At 48.2% G+C, this 16,224-nt stretch overlaps 1 protein-coding gene across 8 annotated transcripts in view; it reads right to left on the bottom strand.

Annotated features, from left to right (window-relative positions):
- The window catches only part of SNPH (syntaphilin), a 42,110-nt gene that overhangs the window by 25,726 nt on the left and 160 nt on the right, over nt 1-16,224 (bottom strand). For 7 of the 8 annotated variants that reach the window (XM_050745170.1, XM_050745172.1, XM_050745174.1 and 4 more), the window contains exon 2: nt 15,915-16,021. The gene's annotated coding sequence lies outside the window, so the exon portion shown is untranslated. Of the gene's footprint in view, nt 1-15,914; nt 16,022-16,224 lie in introns of those variants that run through there. The other variant, XM_050745177.1, reaches the window with a different exon arrangement.

Raw genomic sequence — 16,224 nt, 5'->3', positions numbered from 1 at the left:
CTCAGACATACAAATCATCCAAGATGATTTTTCCATGTCTCTCCGGCCTTGTAGCAAGTACCTTCACCTCTACCCTCCACCCTGTACCCTCTGCCCCATGGCAATGCAGGCGGGGAACTGAGGCCGAACTCAGAAATGGCCTAGCTCCAAGATCGAAAGCAAGCTTCCCAAAGCTACTCCCCCTTCTGATGACAGCATTTCCTATCTGTGTGGCAGTTCTGGCATGGCTGTTTCAGTCAATATTTACCAAGTGTCTATTGTGTGCCACTTCCTCCTCTGACAATAGTCCCATAATCAAAGCACATGTGAGTGAGGGATTGGGCAGAAGAGAGAGGGACTCCTCTGCAGAACTCAGAAGCTGGTGCCCTTGAACAGAGCTCTGGAGGACGGGTGCATAGTTGTTCTCCAGGTACCCAGGAGCTGCCCGTGGAGGAGCATTCCACATTCTGTGCAGGAACAGGGGTTAGCATTTACAGAGTCATGAAGAGTAAGAGAGCTACAGGGGGCTGGGTACTGCTAGACTACACAGTGCAGGGGCAAAGGGAGAATAGATAGAAGGGCTGAACCTACAGGAAAAAGCCTTTTGAGCCCACAGAAAAAGTTCTGGTCAAGTTTAAGGTCAAAGTCGGGTTTACAGTTCAAGGTCAAGGCAGGTCTAAGGCTCAAGGTCAGATTTATATTATAGACGATAACCCTGTACCAGATCTGCCAAGTATGGACTGGGAAGAGATGAGAAGAAGCACCAGGACAGAAGGTCAGGGATGATGAAGTTTTAATGAAGACTATAGAAGTTAAAATGAGAGTGGAGGTGAGGAGGTAACAGAAGTAAAGGTGGCTTCAAAAGAAATTTAGGAAGTAGACTCTTGAGGACCCTCAGAAGAGATAGGCCATAGGGAATGAAGGAAAGGGAAGAATTGTGATGACACCCAGGCCTCTGCATGGGTTAACTTTGCTGCCTACCCAATGTTCTATCCCTCCTCCCTCAATAATAGAACCCTATTCAGGGGTGACAAGATACCTAGCTTAAAACATACAAACACACACCCCACTCTACCCAGAGTTGCTGTGACAGTTCTGGGCTGTGAGTTGTGACCAGCAGCACCCCGGGCTTGGGAACCTGGCTAGGTAGGTGTCTGCTATCCTGCAAGGGCTAAAAGAGGAATGGGCATCATGCCTTCAGAGGCTTGGAGTCTTCCCAGATGCTAGGAACAGAGCTGGATTCGGAATCAAGGCTTAGTAAACACCTGCTGAGGGAAGTCAGGCAGCCAAACAGATGACCTGACAGTTCTGAGAACCCCATCCCATCAATCCAGGAACCAGGAAGAGGGACCCTGAGAGAGCTCTATCCTCTCACCCTCTTGGGACAAAGCCTGGTATGGTATGGAGACCACAGTGCTTGGGGCCAGTATGCTCAGCTCTGCCCCTGAGTATGACTTATACCTAAGGCATACCGCTCTTACCTCTGGGTCCCTCAGTCTGCTCATCTATAAAGTGGAGATAACACATCCCACCTCATAGAGCAGTTGTGACAACCCGACCTCTGTCTGCCTTGTCAGCCTCATTTCCCACACACCTCCTTTGCAATTCATCTTGAAAATTCACTGAACTTCTGCCTATGCAGTGCCGTCTTCCTGGAAAGCTCTCCCAAGCCTCTTCAGCCTACTTATTTTCCAAGTTCAATCCAGGCCTGAATGCTTGTGTGTAGCCTTAAGGGAGACAGAATTCACAGCTGGAGCACATCGTGCACCAATAGGATACAGGCTGTTTACACACATCCCCACCTGTAGACCACAGTCTCCCACCCCTTGGGAGTTACTGAGCCTACATATATAGGTGCATGCACACACGTGTATGTGATGCTGACGAGCTGAGAAAGAGGTCTGGCAGAAGAAGTCACAAGGTCCTCGTCCAGGCACCACATAGCTCAGAGCAAAGCAGTAAAGCTGTGAGCACTGCTCCGGCCAGTGCATCCCCCAATCTGGTCAGTGTGGAGCTCAACAAACCTTCCTTCCTGAATAGATAGGCTCTCCATCTCTGCCTCCAAAAGGCCTTTTGATGGCATTGGTGCTGACACATGCTCCTCGCCCTTGCTGTTGGGAGGGTCGGCTGGAGAACTCTACTCCAGCCTCTCAGCCACAGGAAGGCACTGCTGTGCACATCCTCACAAGATGAGGGATGCTAAGTTACCTTACTCGCCCAGGGTCACAGGAATAAAAGGCATCAAGGGCCAGCCAGGCCTCTCTGGACATCAGAGCTGTTTGTGGGCTCTGACACTAAACCTTCATGGCATCTAAGGGACTTAGGTTCCCTGTTTGCAAAATAAGACTGTTGAGACCTGTGAGCTTCATGTAGGTCCAGGTACTATCCTTCCATGATTCTTGGTGGTAGAAGGGAAGAACTGAATTCAGAAGCTGGAGTCTGGGCCAGGCGCAGTAGCTCATGCCTGTAATCCCAGCACTTTGGGAGGTCGAGGTGGGCTTGAGTACAGGAGTTCAAGACTAGCCTGCCAACATGGTAAAACCCCGTCTCTACTTAAACATACAAAAATTAGCCAGGCGTGGTGGTGTATGCCTGTAATCTCAGCTACTTGGGAGGCTGAGGCAGGAGAATCGCTTGAACCCAAAAGGCAGAGGATACAGTAAGCTGAGATCGCACCATTGCACTCCAGCCTGGGCAAAAGGGCAAAACTCCATCTCAAAAAAAAAAAAAATCCGCCAAGTATGGTGGTGCACACCTGTGGTCCCAACTATTTGGGAGGCTGAGGTGGGAAGATCACCTGAGCCCAGGAGGTGGAGGTTGCAGTGAGCCATGATGGTGCCACTGTACTCTAGCCTTGGTGACAGACTGACAGAGTGAGACCCTGCCTCCAAAAAAAAAAAAAAAAAAAAAAAAAAAGAAGCCGGAGCCTCTCAGGAAACTAGTCTTTCTGTCAGTGTCTCTCTCACCCACTCATACACACTAAGTATGAAACTTCCACAAGGCACTCTAGGGCTAGCCCTACACCCTGGGAGAATATATTTGCAAAATATATATTTAACAAAGAACTTATATCTAGAATGTATAAAGTACTCTCATACAACTCAATAAAAAGGCCAACGGCCCAGTTTTTAAAAATTAATGGGCAAAATACTTGAACTGATACCTCACCAAAGAGGATGTGTGGCTGTCAAATAGACACAAAAAGATGCTCAACAGCATTAGTTATTAGGAAAATGCTAATTAAAGTCATAAGGAGATACCATTACAAACCTATTAGAGTGGCTAAGATTAAAAAGACTGACCATACCAAGTACTGATGAGGATGTAGAGGAGCTGAAACTCCCATAATGTTGCCAGTAGGAATGTCAAATGGTACAGATGCTTTGGAAACACTCGGGCAGTTTCTTAAAAAGTTACATATATATTTACCAAATGAATACCAAAAAGAATACCAAAGCTATTCTTCTCCTAGGAACTTACCCAAGAAAATAGGAAAGTATATGTCCCTTGAAAGATTTATACACATACATTTATAACAGCTTTACTTGTAATAGTCAAAAAACTGAAAAAACTAAATGTCCATCAACAGATGAATGTATAAACAAATGATGATTTATCCTTTCTCCATACTATGGAATATGAGTTCAAGATCAGCCTGACCAGCATGGTGAAACCCTGTCTCTACTAAAACTACAAAAAATTAGCCAGGTATGGTGGTGCATGCCTGTAATCCCAGTTACTCAGGAGGCTGAGGCAGGAGAAGTGCTTGAAGCCGGGAGGCGGAGGTTGCATTGAGCCAAGATCATACCACTGCACTCCAGCCTGGGCGACAGAGTGAGACTCTCTCCAAAAAAAAAAAAAAAAAAAAAAAAAAAGGAATAAACTATTAGTACATACAACATGAATCTGAAAATAATTATGCTGAGTGAAAAAGTCAAACCAGAAATGTGCATATTATTCCATTTATATAAACTACTAGAAAATGCGAAATAATCTGTACTGACAGAAAGCAGATCAGTCATTGCCTGACGATGAATGGGGAGGAAGCTTTTGGGGATGGTGGAGATATTCACTCTCCTAATTGTGGTGATGGTTTCATCAGTCTAGAAATATGTCAAAATTTACCAGACTGTACTTTAGGTATGTGAAGCTTGCTGTATATCAACTATATTTCAATAAAGCTAGAAGGAGGGAGATGGGAAGGAGTGGAGGAAAGAAAGAGAAGGCATAGCAAACAGGAGTCGTCTTAGGAAGCCAGGCAAACAACACAAACAACACACACACACACACAGACACTGACACACAGACACACACACAGACACTGACACTCATACACAGATACACACAGACACACGCACGGACACTGACACACATACACAGATACACACAGACACACTGGCACAGACACATACACATAGGCACACACACAGAGAACACACTGACACACACACAGACACAGACACACACAGGCACAGACACACACAGGCACAGACACACACAGGCACACATACACAGACACGCACAGACACTGACATACACACACACAGACACAAGACACACCCACAGATACACACACAGACACACAGGCACAGACACACACACAGGCACACACACAGATACACAGGCAGACACACACACAGGCACACACATGGGCACACACTCAGGCACACATACACAGACACAGACATATATACAGACACAGATACACACAGACACAGGCGCGCGCACACACACACATACACACACACAGTACGAAACTCCCACATGGCTTCCACTCCCAAGGAATCCCTCAACCCAGGATTCCATCTGATAGGGACACCAAAGCTTCTTGTCACTCACTCAGCATTTTTCTAGAATGTTTCCTGTGTACCTGGTTTGTGCTGGGCACTGGGGATTCAGAGACAAATCAAACAATCCTTGCCCCAGGAAATTATTTCTAGCAGCTGTGGTAGAGCCTTCCCCAAATTCGATCTAAACATTTAGCCGCATGCCCCTAATATCCCAGCCAGATTCCCTTCACAGGATCCCTTGGAGTCCTTCCTCCTGGGCCTGATTTTGTTTCTACCCTTGCCACCTCTTGGGAGAAAGCCTTCAATTAGTTCACAACTCCAGCAGAATTCTGTCTTTTATCTGTGCAAAACAGATACCCAAGCTGAACCCCAACTGATTTCTAATAATTGGCCAACGAGATCTGAGTCAAGTCTTCACAGAATTGCAAAAATGCTGGACAGGAAAGAATCTGAAGGTTTCAAAGCCCAACATCCACCTGACTGAAGTTCTGTTTCTCGGAATAACATTCCTGTTCTGCAGTCACCCGGACCCAGTTAGAATACCTCCAGTGAGGAGGGAGCTCACTATGAAATGAAGATGTGCTGGCGCTTTGGGAAAGTAGAGAAGTTATAAAGAGATTCCTATACAATATGGATGGAAGGGTACTGGAGTTTATTAAGAACCTACTGTGTCTAATAAATAAAGCCCCTGGGCTAGGTAGGGGCTTTACACATAGAAGATTTCTAATCTAGTTTAACTCTCATGCCAGCTTTGCTGTCAGGAGGCCTGGGTTCTAATTATGATGCCCATTTTTACTATTGAGGTACTAAGGGTCAGATAAATTAAGTGACTTGCCCAGTCTCAAAGTCAGTCCATGGCAGAGACCAAGACAGCAGTTCAAGTGTATCCAGCTCCAGCCTGCACTCTCTGTTCCCAACCACTCAGAGAGCAGGGCAAGGGGGCCGGTGCTGCCTGGGCTTGGATCCTGGTCTTTTTCATCTGGATGGCTGGCCTCAGGGATTCCTTACAACACCGACCTCTGCCAGGCCTAACAACCTCTGAGGCCTTCTCTCTTAGGCACACGGCCCCAGAGCGAGGAGGCCCTGTTCTGTGGAGGGGGAAGGAGCTCTCCAGAAGGAAGCCACAGACAGTTGGCTCAAATGGTCCACAGCTCCAATCTGGGCCCTGGGTGCCACCCAGGGAGGGCTGGTCTCTGCAGTCACGGAATAGGAGGGTGTGGAGGGGTCAGGTCCCCTCCATCCTCTGAGAGCACAGAGCTTAGACTGGTGACTAAGAGCCTGGGCTCTGTGAAGGAGCTGTGGGAGTTGGAAGGGGGTCCCCTGAAAGACAGTTTTTGAGCTGGGGCCTTGAGACAGATCTGAACATGATGAGATAGCAGTAGTAGTAGGAAGAAAATTTCAGCCAGAGGGAACGGGGCAAGTAAAAGTAATTGAGGTAGAAAGGAATGGCAGGGAGGAAAGACTGCTGACCTGAGGTAGAACACGTCCGAGGGTCTCTCAGGGACTTTTCTGAAGTCATAAACCATCAAAATGTCCTTCTCTAGCTCTTAGGCCACCTCACTCCTATCAGGTGCAGGGCTAGCAACCTTGGTGTAAGAGCCCACCTAAGCTTTGAGGAGGAAGGAATGCACATTCACAGGCCTAAGAGAACAGAAATGGGGAGAGGAAGAGAATGAGAAAGCAAAATGAGGGGCAGGGAGAGTTTGGGCTCTGGAATCAGGTATTTGGTAGCTCAGCCACCGTGCAAGATCTGTGGGACCATGGACAAATTGCTTAAATTTCCTACAACTCAGCTTCCTTTTCTGTAATAACGCTTTCCTTACCTGGGCTGTCAGGAGGATGCTATAAGGTCACATATCCCCTGTGCCTGACATTTAGTGTAGCTGTTATCATTAACCTGGACAACAGTCGGGACTTAGAGGGTCAGAAAAGCAACCGAGGCCCATAGAGACAGGAGGAAGCAGTGTTTGTGGGGACATCTGCTATATACCAGGCTCTTTCCCACAGAGGACAGCAACAGATCATCCCATCTCCTCTCAGGCAGGAATAATCGATTTCTCCTTGGTGGATGAGAAAATGGCCCAGGGGGTAACACAATTTGTCTGAAGTCCCAGGCTAACAAGTGGCAGAACTGGAAATGAGCCAGGCCTGACTCTGAAGCAGTGAATGGCTCCCAGAAGGCCCAGGGCGGCTTAAGTGGATGGAGCTGAGGCTCCTCCCCTTTTGGCTCTGAGCCCCAAAAGTGGGGAAGGTGGCTACTGTCAGAAGATGTAGGTTGCCTCATGACGTTTGCCTCACAGCAGAGGTGATGTTTAGCACACCCTTTCTCCCTCTGGGGCTTGATGTCCAAAGTCTGCCACTTCTGAAAGGGAGGCTGGAAGGGGGGCGAATCTTACAATGCAGACAGAGGGGATGTGTGGGAAGTAAGACAGGGGAAGTGGTGCCAAACTGGCTGCCTAATGAGGCTTTGGGAAAAACGCAGGACCCAGGATTTACTGTGCCTCTGTTTCCACCATTTTAAAAGCCAGAAAGGACAGGGAGCTGCCCTTTGCTGAAGGGCACCAGACCGATGGCCTAGCCAGACTAGAGAGCTCAGTGTCCTCAGACTCACTGTCCTTACACAGTCCTCCTCCGCTCCCTTCCCGAGTGCCAGCTCTCTAGATCCTGTTCTAGTTCCTCCTCTTCCTCCGGGAAGCCTTCTCAGATAGTCCCAACCTACGGCTACTCTTTCTCCTGGGAATGCCAGTGGCACCCACTGCTTGCCTCACCTGTGAACAGCCCTATACTAGGATTCCATATCCTCTGGGTTACAGCTATCAAGCACAGCCTTTCCAAACTCCATCCTATGGCAAGAATTCCTCCTAGAACATCCAGCCCTATGTGAGCAGCCCAGAGATTAGGTGCCAGCTCTCAAAACACATTGTTTTGTTACTAGATTTTTTTTTTTTTTTTTTTACAATTTTCTCCCTTTTATCCCTTGAACTGAGCCAAATTTTGCCTTCCTTGCTGGCACTTGCAAGGACTGGTCTGGTATCTGTCTCTCAGGGCATGCAGAAGCTCACAATCTCTCCCATGCCTGCACTTTGAATACCTTTACCCTTGAAAACTACTATTCTGTCACTACAGTGTGGGAAGCCACATTCTGTATACCTGTGTGGGAGTCCCCACCCCTTGTGCTTATATAACTTTGGGCCAGTTTCTTCCTTCTAGTGGTCCTAGTTTCCTCAACTGTTAAAAATCTTCCTATCTTACCAAGCAGCACAGCGCCTCACCTGTTGTATGTGTTCAACAAATGGTAGTTTAATTTATTTTTTGTTCACTGATCACTTCTTATTTTTTTTTTTTTTTTTGAGACGGAGTCTCGCCCTGCTGCCCAGGCTGGAGTGCAGTGGCGCGATCTGGCCTCACCGCAAGCTCCGCCTCCTGGGTTCACGCCATTCTCCTGCCTCAGCCTCCTGAGTAGCTGGGACTACAGGCGCCCATCACCACGCCTGGCTAATTTTTGTATTTTTAGTAGAGACAGGGTTTCACTGTGTTAGCCAGGATGGTCTCAATCTCCTGACCTCATGATCCACCCGCCCTGGCCTCCCAAAGTGCTGGGATTACAGGTGTGAGCCACCGTGCCTGGCCCACTGATCACTTCTTTAGAGGCAGTATGGCTTAGAGGGAAGAATGCAGCTCTGATGCCAAAGAGACTGGCATCCAAGTGTAGGCTCTGCTGCACAGCCGCTGTGTAACCTTGAACAAATTTCCTCCCCTCTCTGAGTTTCAGTGTCCTCCTCTATAAAACAAGGATAACAGGCTGGGCACGGTGGCTCAAGCCTGTAATCCCAGCACTTTGGGAGGCTGAGATGGGCGGACCACGAGGTCAGGAGATGGAGACCATCCTGGCTAACACAGTGAAACCCCGTCTCTACTAAAAAATACAAAAAAAACTAGCCGGGCGAGGTGGCGGGCGACTGTAGTCCCAGCTACTCAGGAGGCTGAGGCAGGAGAATAGCGTAAACCCGGGAGGCGGAGCTTGCAGTGAGCTGAGATCTGGCCACTGCACTCCAGCCCGGGTGACAGAGCGAGACTCCGTCTCAAAAAAAACAAGGATAACATATGCTAAGTGGGTCCGGCTTGGTTGACTGCTTCTTTTTTTCTCTGACCCATCTGTATGTTGCCTTTCTTCTGCATCTGCCCAGTTTTCCAGGCTACCAATAACGCAGCTATATCACTGTGTGGCAGGCACACTGCTGAGTGCTTTAGATGAAGATTCCATTAAATCCCCATCCACCCTCTAAAATAGGTGCTAATGAGGGCTAGCACCTCATACTCAGAAGACACAGTCAAAGGGCAGCTGTTGTTAATATTTCTATGTGTTAGGCCCTGTGCACCACCCACATACCTTCCCTCCAACCAGGCTAAATAGCTCCCTGAGGGTAGGGACCACATCTTGGTGCCTGTATGTAGAGCAGATCCTCAGTATACGTTGGTTGAATGAATGTATGTAAATACTTCTTTGAATTCCTTCACCATGGCCAGAATAGAACTTTACCATGACAGGTGCTTGATGAATATTTGATTAATTGGAGCCACAAAGAATGTAAACTGTCATCAGTGGCTTTAATCTGAATCCTAGAAGGCCCTGAAACTGTAGTAGGGTTCCTTCTGCTAATTAAGAGCTCCTCTGAGGTCCTTCTCTAAGAATACTCTAGGCTGTCTCTGCAACCAGATCCCAACTTTTCCTCTGCAGGGACCATGTGTGAGATCTGTCCACAGACAGACTGCCTGCTGTCCAGACCACAGCACAACCCAAGGAGAGGGAGGCAGAAGTGCTGCTGCAAGGCCGGCGTGGCTTCCAAAGAACAGGAACTACCCCACCCACTGAGGACCTGCTAGGAGCCTCTCTCCACCCCTCTTTCTCAAAGGTGGCTTCTGTGCCAGGCTGCACAGGCCACCAGCCAAGTTCCCTCTTCTGAAGCTGCCGACCAAGCTTCCAGAGACCCTGTGGTAGGGAGGTGTGGCCAGGGCCAGCTTCAAGGGGTACAGAGGTATCTGGAGGCCTCAATCCTCAGAGACTCAATCCTGACTGCTGCCGAAAGGGAAGGGACACCACCAGGGCCTGTGAAGCAGGGGGAGCCAGAAGCAGAAGATCACAAGCTGCCAAAGTCAGGCTAAATGCCCTAGCCTTGCAAACAAGGCATTCCCTGGCCTAGGCTGCTTTTCCAGCCTTCTTTCCTTTCTCTGCCTTCATCTGTGGGTCAGCCAATAATGACTGAGCACTATGTGCCCAGTATCTAAAACTTTACATCTGAGGTCACAAATGGATGGCCGGCCACACACACATTTTAATATGTGCATTTAAAAATATTGGCTAATCAGCTACATTTTTAAAAATTAGGAGATGTCACAAAAAATGCAGATTTCTATCTTATAAATCAGAAGATCTGACAATATTGGGCACACGTTCTTGTAGGCAAGAATGGTGGGAGCAGGATAGCAGCTGCCTCTTTCAAGCAAGCACTTTCCAATTTGCTACAATACCCAAACAGCCCAACCAGCCTGTTTTACCTTTGTAGACAACTACATTTGACATCCCTTGCTTACCATATTTCATTTTGGTGTAGAGACTTCCTAATAACCTTAGGAGACAACATCATTTCCCAGTTTTACAGATGAGGAAACAGAGGGAAAAAATAACTGGGCCAAGATTCAAACCCCAGCAGCCCAACTTCAGAGCCAAACATGAGAACACTAGTCTGTGGCAAAATGAGGAAAATACAGACAATGCAGTGAGTTTTTAACAAAGCAAAATGTATTCAATTTGAAGGAATACCATTTTTCCCCTGATAACATGGCCTCATTACTTGGGGGAATAGAAATATTAAAATAATAGAAATAAAATATTTCTCTTATTATATGACAGTGATAATAAAGAGAACCCTACGTGTCATCTGAATGTCCTCATCTGGTAAAATAAAAAGCTAGCTAACTGAGGATGGATTCCCAAATGCACTGATCTTTGTGAAATCTAAGTCCAAGACCCACTACTCTGCTACAGACTTCCTGTACCAGTATGACAGCAATCTTCTGTTACTCCTCTTGGTTAAAACAAAAAACAAAAACTCATAACTTCATCTAACCATATCTGCATCATGCTATTTTTGAAGAGGTGGCTTTTGAATTGAGCCTTTCCCAAGCCCTCTCCCTCCAGCAAATCCACAGAGCATTTGTTCATGCCTCTTGTTATGTTTATTATTCCTCAAGTTACAATTATATGTATCCTATCCACCCTTCTACCCCCAAAGTCATTACAGAACAGAAGAAAGACACTTTGGGAAGCCAAGGCAAATGGATTGCCTGAGGTTAGGAGTTCGAGACCAGCCTGGCTAACACGGTGAAACCCCGTCTCTACTAAAAATACTAAAATTATCCGGGTATGGTGGCGCATGCCTATAGTCCCAGTTACTCAGGAGGCTGAGGAAGGAGAATCACTTGAACCCGGGAGGCGGAGGTTGCAGTGAGCCAAGATCGTACCACTGCACTCCAGCCTGGGTGACAGAGCAAGACTCTGCCTCCAAAAAACAAAAAGAAGAAGAAGAAGAAAGAGTTTCTGAATTGTTAGCCACTCAGAGCTAGAAGGGCTCTTAGAGATCATCACTCGTGACTCCCATTTTGCAGCCTTAGAAAAGCAAAGGGTCTGACCTAAGGCCACCCAGTGGGTCAATGGCAGAGCTGAGGTGAGGACCCAAGTCTCCTGACTCCTCAGTGTTGGCTCTTCCGGCTGCGCCAGGCTGCTCTCCAGCCACTCCCTTTTGGTTGGCTCAGCACCTCAATTCAGAGGACAGTGCTGAGCATGTGACAAACATGTCACAAATATCTGTCCATTAATGCAAAGCAGCCTGGGGCACACAGGCCTCAGCCTCTCCAAGGCCCTCGGCTTGAGCTTCAGACCACCTGCATTGAGACTTCCCTCAGCACCAGCTGCCCATCAAATGGAGAACTGGCACCCGGGGCCTCTGGTGGCCTAAATGTAGAAAGACCCCATGTGGCTTAGAAATGCAATCCCCATTAGGCCAGAGTTATGAACCAAGCCCTGCTGAGTAATCTTAGGCAAATGACTTCACCTCTCAGGTGTTAGGTGTTCCTCCAGGCAGGTGGGATGCCTAGAATAGAAATGAAGAAGAATTCCCTAAGCCTAGCAGATGGTTATAGGCACAAGACAGTCTTTGTCAGAGGAATTTCAAAATCCTGCTTCTAGAAGTCTCTAAGGACAGGAAAGGTTCTGGTCTACCTGGGACAAATGGAGAGTTCCATCGAAACTGTGCTACAGAGTGAGCTTGGATGGTCCCCGAGACTCTGTGTCCACCTTGTGTATCGACGAGGACAGGAGCCAGTAAGTCTTTAGGGCTGTTTGGAAACATTCTAAATCGAATACAACCCTTTACTATTATTATTAAATTATTATTCACAAGCTCAATGCCAAAAATAGAGATAACAATGGCATCATCTCTCTAAAGCCTTCCTGACCTACTCAGTAGGAAAGATCATTCCCCTCTCCCTGTCCCCTCCCATCACACACATATCAGTATGTCTTATAGCTTCCAGATGTTTTCTCATATCTGCATGTTTAGGTATCTGTCTCCCTCTGTTAGATATGAGCTTCCTGCAACTAGGACTCACCATTTACTCTTTCCTGCATGCGTGCACTTAGCCCAGGGCCTAGCTAATAAATAAGGACAAACGCTGATCAATGTTTAGCAAGTTCAGGAATCCCCTCCACCTCCAATACTGGAACAAGGTTGCATGTAGGCCTTTTAGAGTCAGTAGATGCATGCAGATCATTTGAGGGATGGGAACTCTCGGAGGGAAACTGGCTGACCCAAGGTTACTCAGTTATTAAGAGGGCTCAGACTAAAAGCAACCCTTTGAACACCCAGTCCAGTGTACTTCCAGCTAAACATTTTCTCGGTTCTATGACACACTGGTTGTATGACTCTGCATAAGACCCTTCGCCTCTCTACCCTGGCTTTCTCACTTATACAAATGGGTAAATTTACATATAGTGCCTACATAATGGGATGATCTGAGCAGTAAATTACTGAACCTGTGTAAAACAGAGCACAACACATAAGAAGACGAAAAAAGTGTGTCTGTCCTGACTGTCATTCAGGCCTAACCATCATCCTCAGTAAAGGGGCATCCACCAACCATCAGCACAGCAGAGCTCATGGTGAAAGGAAAACTCTCCATTCCTGGCTCACACAGTTTTCAACCAGGAAATACCCTGCAACAATCACCTGGGAGAAATGCCTGATCTCCCACCATAAATTGTTCACAGCTTTTTCTTCTCCAAACCCCTATTCACACCTGCAAGTGCACACACAACTCAGCATCAGCAAGGTATGCATGAAGAGGCAGGGAAACCTTTGGAAGAGGATGATCCAGACAGACCTGGTGTCAGGTAACAGTTTTAGCTGTGCAATCCTGAGCAAGTCACTTAATCTCTCCAAGCCTCAGTCTCCTCATCTTTGAAATAGGCATAGTTTTCTTTAAGGATTACCTGAGATAGTTAATAGTCTGGGACTTCATAAATGACTTTGAGGGTAATAATAATTGTCCGATTCTTATTTAACAAAATCCACTTGACAGAATATCAGAAGCTGAAGGGGTCTTAGAAATCACTTAGTCCAGTCCCATCATTATATAGATGGGCACAGCGAGGCCTTGAGGGGAGGCCTGACTGGCCCAAGGTCACATAATAAAGCAGTGGTTCAACGGGACATGGGACCTGGGTCTCCTGACTTTCTACTTAATATCCATGTTGGCCCATTTGATTCTAATTATCTGCTCCCTCCCTCAAACACAGAAAATGGCTAGAATCATTCCTTTCCCAATCCTCCTCCCTTCACAGTCATCTCACACCAGCCAGCACCATCTGGATCCCTTTTTGCCAACATCACCGCCCACCCAGGCACATCTGGCCCCTTTTGATCTAGTCAGGAGCCCTAGAGGAGAAGGCAAAGCATCTGTTAATCACCAGCAATAGCAATAACAACAGTAGTTGTAACAGCAATAATAACAACCAACAACCTGGACAATGTCCTACACTTAAAATGGCTTTCACCTATACAATCAACACATTCCCACAGTTTCTCCCTAACCTAGCTGGCTTAGGGACACAATTTCCTCAAGTTTGTTTCATTCAACACTTATGGAACACCTATTTTGGGCCTACTCATGGGCCAGAGACTGGAGACACAGAAAGGAAAATGACAGGGTCTCTGCCAAACAGGAATTTAGGGTGGGGGTGGGGGGACATGACAACTTCTTTTGGCCCAAATGGTGCAGCAGCAAAATTCCGCACCCGACCCTATGGATAACCTCCTTTATCATGCTGTCAAAAGGCAGGAAGTATCTGTGGAATAAAGAGGAGTGAGAAAGGCTTGAGTGCTAGGCTGAAAATGACAGCAGGAAGGAAGATAAAGAATCAAAAATACAGGCACCAAATACTTGACTGCCTGGCCTCAGGATGACTCTAGGGAGACACTCCAGGGAGGGCAAGAGAGCCACAGTGGGATTCGTGTGAGATCCGGAAGACCTGATCCTTGCCTTGCTGCCAGCACACAAGATTCTGCTTCTTCTGTTCCATCAGAGACTCCGCCCTTGGATGCCAGGAGTTTCCAAACCCGGTGGTCGGCTACAGGCTTCCTTAGGACCATCATTTGCTAGAATGATGTCACAACCCTTGCAGTGGAAATGTTGCTGCCTAGGCCCTCAGCCTGGTGGCCCAATACACTTCAGCATTCATTACCCCTGGCAGGGACACCATCTGCAGGGGTGTGGAGGAGACAGGCAGGGGAGGGGCAGGAGAAGAGGACTAAAAGCAGCCACCTCTTCTCTTTCCCCAGTCCATCTCCCAAGTCCTGAGTTCCTGAGAACCTACTATGTGCCAGGCACAAGAACTATTTTAGGTGCTTCCACATACATCTCATTTAATTTTCACATCAGCCCTCTGCGGGGTGTACCCCTAGATTTACAGATGAAGAAACTGAAGCTGGGGGAAGGGAAGTCACTTGGCAGCTCAGGGATGTCAACATAAGACTGTCTGGCACCTCCAGTTCCTTCAGGCCCACAAGGTCAGTGTTTCACTTAAGAAGTCAGAGTTGAAAGAGATCAACTGAGGAAACCCCAGTTATTTCATGGACCCAAATTTAAATTGCCTTAGCAGAGGGGTCCCCCTGACATGTAAAAGCTGCTTGAGTGATATACTAAAATTATACAGATCATTTATTCCAATTCCTGCATTTAACAGATGAGCAGACAGACACCCACGCCTAAAGAATTTTAAGATGGCTACTTGTGGCCAACTAGCAAGTTAAGGGCCTAGAACCCCAATCTCTGGCACTTTTCTTACACAACTCTGCCTGCAGAGATCACCTTTTTCTGAGAAGCTCCTCCAGCCCATCCCGACACCACCAGATGGGCAGAGAAGGCAGAAGAAACAGGCAGCATGTGACCGGCCTCTCCTTCAGTCTGCAGGGTTGGGAAAGGGAATATGGGGCTCCCCAGGCTAGTAGGTGTTGCAAACAGCCCAGCTCCCTGCTGGGGAGTGGAAGGCTTCATATCCCAGGGAAGCTCCAGGGAGATTGAGGCTCAGATCGTCCACTCTAGGACTTACAGGCATTTTTTCCCCCAGATCTACTGCAGGGCCCTGATGCTTCTCAGAGGGAAAGATGGGACGGAAGCAGTCACTGGCACTTGACCTTGGGGTGGGTATGGGGTTCCATCCTTCTCCCATCCCCAGGTACCCCTGCTCCTCCTCCAAGAAGGAAAAGAGAAGCTTAAATGTTTGCCAAATTCCAGAAGAGGAAGACAAATAAAAATTGGGGGGTGGGTTCCCTAAAAACCTGCTAATCGCCCACTTTGGGCATCTTCCCTGCTGCAATCAGCACCCTCTAATTCGTACATTTCAAGGAGGGGGAGGGAGGGAAGCGCTTAAAGGGATGTAGGGGAATGAAGGGAGGGTAAGAATGAGTCACGATTAACCCCTCTTAGGCTGGTGCCCTCCAAGGGATTCTACCGCAGCGAGCGGTTGCAAGCGGCCCCCACCTGCGGCGGTGGTGGGGCCAGCTCCCAGCTCCGCCGCGGCCTCCTCACCTGAGTCCACTCGCCCTCCGCAGCCCAGCCGGCTCGCACCACTCCGGCCCGGCTTGGCGCAGCGCCTCTGCAGTCGCTGCTGCAGCCGCCTGGCCCTGATCAGCGACCTGCGGGGTTAGGAAAAAGAGATAGACCGGGGCGGGTGAGCACGGGCGGGGGACACACGGGCAGCTGAGCCCCCGGCTGCTGACAGCTGGGCCGCTGCAGCCAGAAGGCTTGGAGGGCAGGCTGCCTGCCGGGCGCTCCGTCCCCTCCTCCTCGCGGCCCGCGGCCCCCACCCCACCCCCTGGCACTTGGCACTCTGGACTGC

Source organism: Macaca thibetana, chromosome 10 (assembly GCF_024542745.1).
Source record: "Macaca thibetana thibetana isolate TM-01 chromosome 10, ASM2454274v1, whole genome shotgun sequence".
Classification (NCBI taxonomy): Eukaryota; Metazoa; Chordata; class Mammalia; order Primates; family Cercopithecidae; genus Macaca; species Macaca thibetana.
The sequence above is the reverse complement of the archived record's forward strand: the minus strand, read 5'-3'. Positions and strand labels throughout refer to the sequence as shown.